We start from the raw sequence: 10385 nt of genomic DNA, 5'->3' as shown, positions 1-10385 counted from the left end.
CCTTCCTGGCTTCCCTGCAGGCCCTTTCAGGCCCTGGGAGGCTGCTGGGAGCTCTCCCCGCAGCCTTCTTTTCTCCAGGCTGAGCAGCAATCTGTTTCTGTGTTTCTCTCCATCCCTTTGTTTCTCTTTTGCCAGCAAGAGATTTGTTTCTGTGTCACAACCTCAGGCTCTGTCTCATCCTTGCCTTTCCTTTGGGCCCTGGCGGGGGGGGTTGCCCGCTGGTGGTTGCCACTTGCTGTGGGGTGCTGGGCTGGGGGTGCTGGGCTGGGGGTGCTGGCAGGGCCACCCAGAGGGTAGGGGGAGGTGAGCAGAGCAGGGAGGGTCTCAGGGTGCTGAGCAGGGGCTGCTTGTCCTGTGGGCTCTCCCTTCATTCCAATAACGCCTCACTCAACTCCTCTGTCTCCCTTGGGAACAGGAAATTCTAAGTAGAGAGAGACTTTTTCCTTCCAGCTGGGGGCTTCGGCCGGGGTCTGCCCCAGCGCTCAGGGGCGGCAGCTGGGGAAGGGAATTGCCGGCAGCCTCACCGCATTTGGGTGATCGATTCCCTGCTGTGGCTGCCGGCACTGAGGGCTGCATTGGAGAGCCGAGACAGGAGACAGAGGAGCAAGGGAGCAGCGGGTTCCACGGGGCGGCTGCAGGACCGACCAAGGGGGTCAGTTAAAAAGGTCCAGAGCAAAGGACCACAGGAAGGTCTCCCCGGGGAGTGCTAAGGGAATCTGGGGGAGTCAAAAGGGAAAGACCCCCAGGGAGGGAGGTACAAATGGAAACGATGGCCAGGGAGGGCAGAAGCCAGGCCACGATGAGGATCTTGGGATACTCCCCCAAAAGCCTCTAGGGAAAATGTTAAGATTGAGGCACAATCTGCACATGCTCCCAGGAATAACTAAGGGAATAGTGGTTGGCAGAGCTCTGGGCCTGCAGCCTCCTTGCTGGTGGCAGGGAGGGGGAGCCCCGGAGGCAGGGGGGAGCCTCCAGGTGCAGGGAAACGAAAGAGCTCATCAAATGTCTTCACACAGGGTTGTGGGGGCAGGGTTGTAGGAAGGGGGGGAAGAACTGCCCATGGTAAGTGAAGAGCAGGTTGGTGATCACCTGAAGAACCTGAAAGTGTTCAAGTCCATGGGACCCGACGGGATACACCCACGGGTGCTGAGAGAACTGGCAGAGGAGGTTGCTAAACCCCTCTCTGTTCTGTTCCAAAAGTCATGGCAGTCTGGGGCAGTCCCCACAGACTGGAACAGGGGAAACATTGCTCCCATCTTCAAAAGGGGTAAGAAGGAGGAACCAGGGAACTCCAGGCCAGTCAGTCTCACCTCTGTGCCCGGAAAGATCATGGAGCAGATCCTCCTGGAGGCACTACTGGCTCAGAAGAATAGTGAAGAGGTGATTGGGAACAGTCAGCATGGCTTCACCAAGGGCAAATCCTGCCTGACCAACCTGGTGGCCTTCTATGAGCAGGTGACAACATCAATAGCTGAGGGGAGAGCAGCTGCTGTCGTTTGCCTGGAGCTGAGCACAGCCTTCGACACTGTCCCACACCACATCCTGGGCTCCAGGCTGGTGACACATGGGTGTGATGGGTGACCACTAGATGGATAAGGAGCTGGCTTGATGGATGCACCCAAAGAGTGGCTGGCAATGGCTCCATGTCCCAGTGGAGGCCAGGGACAAGTGGAGTTCCTCAGGGATCAGTCCTGGGACCAGGCTTATTCAACATCTGTGTGGGTGCCATGGAGAGTGGCACTGAGTGCACCCTCAGCAAGTTTGCTGATGACACCAAGCTGTGTGGTGCAGCAGACACGCTGGAGGGAAGGGAGGCCATCCAGAGGGACCTTGACAGGCTGGAGAGGTGGAGAGGTGGGCACAAGCCAACCTCAGGAGGTTCAACAAGACCAAGGGCAGGGTCCTGCAGCTGGGTCGAGGCAATCCCAGGCACAAATCCAGGCTGGGCAGGGACTGGCTAGAAAGCAGCCCTGAGGAGAGAGACTTGGGGGTGCTGGTGGACAAAAAGCTCAACAGGAGCTCTCAGTGTGCACTTGTAGCCCAGAAAGCCAATCAGATCCTGGGCTGCATCAGGAGAAGTGTGGCCAGCAGGTCAAGGGAGGTGATTCTCCCCCTCTACTCAGCTCTGGTGAGACCCCACCTGGAGTACTGCCTCCAGTTCTGGAGCTCCTATTCCAAGAGGGATCTGGAGGTGCTGGAAGGTGTCCAGAGAAGGGCCACAAGGATGATCAGAGGGCTGGAGCTCCTCTCCTGTGAGGACAGACTGAAGGAGTTGGGGCTGTTCAGGCTGGAGAAGAGAAGGCTCCCAGGTGACCTCATTGTGGCCTTCCAGTATCTGAAGGGGGCCTGCAGGAAGGCTGGGGAGGGACTGCTCAGGATCTCAGGTAGTGATAGGACTAGGGGGAATGGAATGAAGCTGGAGGTGGGGAGATTCAGGCTGGATGTGAGGAGGAAGTTCTTCCCCATGAGAGTGGTGAAGCCCTGGAATGGGTTGTCCAGGGAGGTGGTCGAGGCCCCATCCCTGGAGGTGTTTAAGAACAGGCTGGCTGAGGCTCTGGCCAGGCTGATCTAGTGTGGGGTGTCCCTGCCCATGGCAGGGGGGTTGGAACTAGCTGATCCTTGTGGTCCCTTCCAACCCTGACTGATACTGTGATACTATTCCTGACAATTTATCAATTGCTTTTCTCACTTTTGTGTAACTGTGGTTAAAATCTAACATGAAAGTCTTCTGCACAGATTCTTTGTGGACCCCACAGTCTACAGTTAGGACTCATAATTTAAAGCCTATATCTAGTACTTCATTCATGTATAAAACAACAACAACACCAAGAACAGTGTAACTCCAATACACATAAACATGGATTTGTTCATTAGCAATGCTCCTTCTCTAACTACTGTTAGAGCACCTTAGGGAATTAAATACTTAATTCTAAGCATTTGAGAGGGACAGATTCTCAGCTGTGTTGTCTGAACTTGCTGAAAACAAAGCACATAGAACAGAATAAAGCAGGTTGGAAGAGACCTTTAAGATCATCATGTCCAACCTACCATCCAACACCACCTAATCAACTAAACCATGCAACCAAGCACCCCATCCAGTCTCCTCCTCCTAAACACCTCCAATGATGGTGACTTCACCACCTCCCAAATTGCCTCATGTCTGATGTGAAGTGGTCAACCCACTAAATAAATATTATAAATGCCAGAGGAAAATCTGAGCTCCAGAAACCCTCACACTGCTCTCCCAGGGAACTTCATCAAGATTTTATCTTCATCCTTTCCTCACAATTTACCCATAATATTTAACTTCTTAGCTGCTGTTTGGCTACACTTGCACAAGTGATAATGAAACAGCTTGTGACAGTCAGTGTCTAAAGACAATTGTGTTTGGATAGTTTCAATCTATTTTGGGGAAAAAAGAGATCTCTACATTTGCAACGCATTAAAGCAACAAAATCATTAAGTGAACACAGGAGACAGAAAATTAAGGGAAAAATAACCTGATATTCATATTCTAGGTTACATGACCTGCCTTAACAGATGACATCATGGCCTGGAAAGGATTTTACCTGGCACAGGTCAGCACAAATGATTGCTGCAATTAAACTAACCTGAGCATGGTGTTCAGCACACAAATGTCTTAAGAGAGTCTGACAGTGGTATGAAATGGGGGCAAACAGTACCGGGATTCCTTGTGTCACCTTCTCTTTGTGTTTGGGGCCTCTGAGAAAATGGTGAGTGAAAAGTATTTGAGAAGAGATCTACAAAATGCTGTTCATCACATCAATGTCAGTATAAATTGTATTTGATTTATAAAGGCATTTTGCTAGCAGGAATACTCAGGGAGGTCATTCTGACTAAACAGCATCCAAAAGAAGATTTATGCGTTTCAGGGTTTAGATCATTGTGTAGTGGTGAAACATGATTGCATACAACTTCCAATTTCATCCTTCTTTTGGGGCAGTTCTCAGGAAAAAACAAACCCAAACAACATCCAAACCAGCAATCATTTATCCTTAAGCACAATTTGCTGCCTACTTCATACATATACAAAATAATTCAAGGCAGCACACAATATGCATGTGACAGGTTCCCAGAGGACACCAGTGCAGGTTCATATTGTTTGCATTTGCAGGCATAAATTCATCGGTGACTCTCATGCTAGATGACTTGAAAAACTCTGCAATAATAACTGCTATAGAGAGCATTCACTTATTCAGTGCTTTAGCTGCATTTTCTTCCTGTGTTATTTCCTGCAATACCTACAGGATCTTGTTATTTAGAGATGCTGTCACTACTGTCCCCATACAACAGCATTGCTACTGGAAATACCAAGAAAATGCTGATTTGCAGGGTTTTCTCCACAGAACAGATTGTAACAGCCTACAGAAACTCTCAATAAAATAGGACTGACCTAACTATGCCCTGGAGAGCAATGGTTAAATAATAATATACATACATAATGTCATTATTATACTGACTTATACAGATGTGATATTACCTAGGCTAGATGTGACATGAAAAAACAAGACAGCTGTTAATGAAAGGGGAAAGTAGCCATATCACTTCTGCAATCAGGCAAAGATCTTAAATCAACATTGAACAACATGTATACATGATTGTCAGTCTCACAGCTGCCTTCTCAAACACCCCTGAAGCAAGCATTTCATAAATAAAAGAGCAAAACAGCTCCTAGATCAAACTTCTTGCTCTTCACAGAAGATTTGATTTGACATGGACAGAACAAATAAAAACAATTAAAAAAGCTTACTCTAAACAAAGCCTTCTCTATACAACCTCTTGTCACCCAAACCTGTCAAGTCAAGGCCAGGTTTGGATGTGGCTGAGAGCAACCTGATCTAGTGGGAGGTGCCCCTGCCCATGGCAGGGAGGTTGGAACTAGATGATCCTTGAGGTCCCTTCCAACCCTAACAATTCTATGACCTTGTTATTAGTTCTTTAGGAAACCATGGGACACCAGCAGTGAATGGTAGGTTAAAGTCATGCATGAGTTGCACTGCTGCTGAAGGAGGATTCAAACATAATCTGGCCTGCACTGGAAACTTTTCAAGTTATCTACCTCTCCAAGCTGCAAGACAGGCAGCAATGCACTCCTGTACTATGACTTGGTATACAGAGGTGTTGTATTTGTAATAGAATTCTTGAGGGCATATAACCCCCACATAAAATCAGGTTAAAGGCATTCTGAGCAGTCATTACAGCTATCAACATATGGTTTTCAAACAGGTTTTTGACTAATAAAATGGAGGCTCTTAGCTCCTACTGAAAGAAATATCTCTAGTGGGACAGGATCAGCTTTTGTATATTGCTTTTTTTCTGTGAAACATCTGGATCATTTTTCTACTGATTCCTAGTCCAAACTTCTCTCTTTCAGCTCTGTAGTGATGGAATGACCAGACAGAAAATCTGCTTTTGCTCAGGTTATGCCCCAATGTCTTCCCCAATTCCCTAAGCCATCTACAACGTGGGTTTTTAAAGGTGATGTTTGGTTCAAAAGAAGAAAATACAAAACTATTAAGGAAGCTATAATGGAAGATACAAACCCTTAGTGTCCTTCAGATTTAGTATTTCATAGAACCATAGAATTGTTAGGGTTGGAAGGGACCTCAAGGATCATCCAGTTCCAAACCCCCCACCATGGGCAGGGACACCTCACACTAGATCAGGTTGCCCAGAGCCACATCCATCTTAAAAACCTCTAGGGATGAAGCTTCTACCACCTCCCTGGGCAACCTGTCCCAGTGTCTCACCACCCTCATGGTGAAAAACTTCTTCCTAACAATCAATCTGAATCTACCCATTTCTATTTTTTCCCATTCCTCCTAGTCCTATCACTACCTGACACCCTAAAAAGTCCCTCAACAGCTTTCTTGTAGGCCTCCTTAAGATACTACTAATTTAGATACTTAAGATACTATTAATTTAGAAGATACTATTTGATTGCTCCAATGATATCATTGTGTAAGGCATGCCAAATGAGCTGAAGACAGAATGATGGTAAAACATCAGGCAGGGGCTAAAAAGCAGGATTTTCCTGTGCTTCTTTCTTAGGGGAAATGTAAATGGCTCAGAGCTTATATACCAAACTTGTACCTCATGTCCTATCACATGTTATTATGTGCACCAGATACAGCTTTATGTGCTGCATCAATCCCTTAAATAGACTCAGCTCCTCAAGTTATGCAATGTACCACAAATAAGACACCAGCTTCTTCTGATTTCATGAAAGCCAGTGCTCTTAAGGCAATAAAATCTAATACAGGGTGAAACAGGCAGATCAAGTGAAACTTATCAGCTAAATAACACCTTTAGTTCAAATGCACCACAAGAAGCAAAACCTTTACAATCCTTGGGCATTCTACGTTAATCCATTGCTATCTGGGATATCCAAGATACTGAATGGAACACAGCAGCTTACAAGCAAACAGATAAATCCAAGCCTGTGAGGAAGGGCAATGAATGTCTGTTCCTGGCAGTGTGATGTTAGGATTGAACTAAGCTAACTGCTAAAAACAGAGAAGGAATCAAGAAGAGGAGAGCTTCTGATGTGAACAGGAAGACAGACACAAAATAACTGTTACACCTTATGACAGGAATCTGAAAACCATTGCACAGCCTCTGAATTCTGTGCTGACTGCAGGAGCTGGGCACAGATACCCTTCCACAACGTTTCCCAAGCACCAAGGCCCTGTGCATTAAGCAAGCAAAGATGCCCCACTGGCTGCCTCAAGCACGCTGGCTGGGCAAAGTCCACCTTTCTCTGACCAACTAGGAAATCAAATCCATACAGAATAAATATTCCCTGTCTCCTAGCTCTGAATCCACCTCGCAAGGCAGAACGGATGATGGCAGAGCCATGGCAGTCCATAGAAATGCTTCAGGAAAGCTTCCACTCAGCATCTCCAGGACTTTATTTTAACCTTTAGTGCAAAAGAAAACTGATCTTCTCCTTTGCAAGGCTCTGGGTGCCACTGACAGCTGAGATGATTTATTTACAGGAGCCATCAGAAACTCCAGCCTGTGCTTCTCAATGGTTCATTTTTATTCAAGCACACAAAGTAAAATGGGTTGCACATTAGGCTCTCCTGCTGGCTTAAATCATGAAATAATTGCCTTGAGATTGATCATGACCTTGCCTTGTGCTTCTCTAAATACCTCTGAAATACTCTTCTAAAGTAAGCCAGCTCAAAACAACCTATTCTCCCAACTGAAAGGAGCCTAATATTAGTAACAAGCTTTCCTTTTCACTAACAGCCAAAACGTTGCCACTCCCAATCTGAGAATGTCTGCAGATGAAACCATCCAGCAACATTTAAGCACTGGATATCAAGTGGAGACTTGACAGGGATTCCCATCAAGTCCTCCTGGCTAGGTAAAAAGGAGACCTTTGAAAGAAATTGGGTGATCAATTTCTCTGGTCTAGAGGGGCTTCCTATTGTACCCTAATGTATTCCTTTAATACATCATTGAGATGCTTCTCCTATAGCATCAGTCATCACTAATGGCCTAAAACCTCTCTTATCTTCCACACAGCATTCATCAGAACTGGCTCTTCTCAACATGTCTGTCCCTTTTCTGACCAAGTTACTGATTGCCCTCTGATGTCATTATCATCAAAACATGACAGCAACAGACTTAGCTGCTGAAAAAGAAGATTAGAATCTTGAAAGCAGAATTCTGTTCCTTGTCTTTGGTTTCAGCCAGTAGCTGTGCAAAGCTGCTTCCAGATTGCAGAGTTCCTCACCTCTCAGTCTGTGTTTCTGGGGTAGCAAGCAGCTGCTCAGAAACTCCACCAGTACAACTGGCTTGCAGCAACCTTTCCCTTTGCATCCAAATGCAAGAAACCTCACTTTTAATGCACTACATGTGCAAACCCATCATTGCTTCACTCTGGAGAAGTATAAATGGCTTGCACTGCTAGTAACACAGGTCTCTTAAGGAAGGGAACAGAAGCACTTAGGTAGGTCTCTACTTCCTCCTTCCAGAGCATGAGGACCAGCAGAAGAGGCTTTCCCAGGAGTGCCTTTGCATATCCACAGGATGGCTCCCAGAAAGCTGCCAGAATAAATTACCTTCTGCCTCTTCCAAACCTTTCCCTGGTACAGGCTACAGTTTTAGCACAAGAAGTCTACAACCTGTTTCTGACGGGAATGATGCAAAACTGAAAGAAGAGCTTCCTAAGGTCTCACTTCACCGTTGCTGATATGTCCCAGAGGAGGACACAGCCATTCTTCAGCCACATTTGCCAAGCAAAATGTACTTTGTATTGCCAGTGCCTGTCCTATGCTTCAAACCAAAGAGTAATGCCACCCTTCTGGTATAACTGACACAATACAGAGGAGCTGGTCGTTATAAATCACAATGTCCTGATGAAGGATAAAAAGAAAAGGAACATTTCTGTGGCACACATAATTCACAGCACATTTATATTGGCATTTTTCAAGAGCTGAAAAGGCATATGGACAGAGGGTGAGGAAGGATAAGTGAAACAGAGACCTGCGTGATGCACTCCCAGGATGTCTGTTCTGAGTGCAGACAACTTCTGAGAACATTTTAAAGCTCATGGTAACTTCAAGTTCACACTGAAACCTTCAGACCTTTCCCCTCTTCCTTGCTGGTCTTTGTGTCCTCCTTTGTGATTTCATGCCATTTCTAAGCTAGTTACAAACTTTCTTGGGCTTCTTGTTACTATTCAAGAATTACATGTACTAATTATGCAATACATTAGTGTAGTAAGCAATAATAATTGACATCAAGTTTCCCACTGGTGTGATTGTTGACATGAAATATGATGCAGAACACAGCAATCATAGAATGGTTTTGGTTGGAAAAGATCATCAAGTCCAGCCATCGACGTAACACCACCATGGCCACTAAATCACATCCTGAAGTGCCATGTCCACACATTTCTTGAGCATCTCCAGGGACAGGGACTCCACCACCTAACCTGTTCCAGTGCCTGACCACTTTTTCCATACAGAAAGTTTTCCTAACATCCAATCTAAATGTCCCCTGGCACAGTTTCAGGGCATTTCGTCTCATCATATCACCTGATACTAGAGAGAAAGAGTGGTTGTAGAGAGCAACGAGGTCCCCCCTCAGCCTCCTCTTGTCCAGACTAAACAATTCCAGTTCCCTCAGCCATTCCTCACAAGACTTGTGATCTGGACCCCTCACCACCTTGGTTTCCCTTCTCTGGACACACTCCAGCAATTCAATGTCCTTGTAGTCGGGCACCCACAACAGAGCACAGTATTTGATGTGTGGCCTCACCTCTCTATACAGTAAAAAGAGCTGATCCTGTTTTAGGTTTTTAGCAGGACTTAATCAGCATGACAGGAAAAGTTTCTGTGAGCCTACCAACTTTGATGTCTGAAGAACCTTTATTTCCAAACAATTGTTTTATTTCATTTCTCCTGTGCCATTTTTGATGGCTTTGTTGTCATTAGTACTTCAGATAAAATGTCATAATTGAGATTCTTAACTTTGCCAGCCCTTGAAAGGCCACTTCAGTCATCAACCTCACCATGACTTTCCTGAGAGTACCATGGAAGGGGAGCAGTAAATAATGTGGGAAAATCTATTGGCCATTGGAATGGGCTGCCCAGGGAGGTGGTGGAGCCACCGTCACAGGAGGTGTTTAGGAAGAGCCTGGGTGGGGTGCTTGGTGCCAGGGTTTAGTTGATTAGATGGTGTTGGATGATAGGTTGGACTTGATGATCTCAAAGGTCTCTTCCAACCTGGTTAATGCTATTCTACTCTGAAATCAGTACACTGTGGTTCCCAAAATAGGAATGGTGTCACTGAGGCCTTGCACCACATGGCATGTTTCTCCAAAGCTCCATCACACCATCTCTCTTTTGGAAGGAAATTTAGCAGCTGGTGTACTGATCCTGCTGTTCAAGCCAGCCCTGACAGTCTCAGACAGTTGACAGTTTGTCACTTCTGTGGGAAAGGTGAAAGCAACAGACACATCCCCACAAACCCTTACACACAATGAATCTGCCTGCTCCACCTTCAGACTTCTAGAAGAGAAGAAAGCTCCACATGGGTAACCACAAGGCAGACAAATGCCAGGCTGCAGTTAATGCTCTCTGCCAGGCTTCAAACTGCTCATATTTACTGCTGGTGAGAGATGCTATTCACCAGCACTGATTGGCAGATAATCTAATTAGGTGCTGGTTTATGTGATTCATATACATAATATTCTGAGTACTACATTAAAAAATAAATACAACTTAATTTTTCATAGGGCATTGGTTTGTTTTGCTACACAGCAAACAGCTGATTACATGGAAGGCACAGCTTTGATTGGCTGTAAAAATTAGGATCTCGTACTGTGCAATAGCTTGTCAAATACAGCT

The sequence above is a fragment of the Melanerpes formicivorus genome, unplaced genomic scaffold (assembly GCF_026170545.1).
Source record: "Melanerpes formicivorus ecotype bairdi unplaced genomic scaffold, bMelFor1.0.p_v2 SCAF_93, whole genome shotgun sequence".
NCBI lineage: Eukaryota > Metazoa > Chordata > Aves > Piciformes > Picidae > Melanerpes > Melanerpes formicivorus.
The sequence above is the reverse complement of the archived record's forward strand: the minus strand, read 5'-3'. Positions refer to the sequence as shown.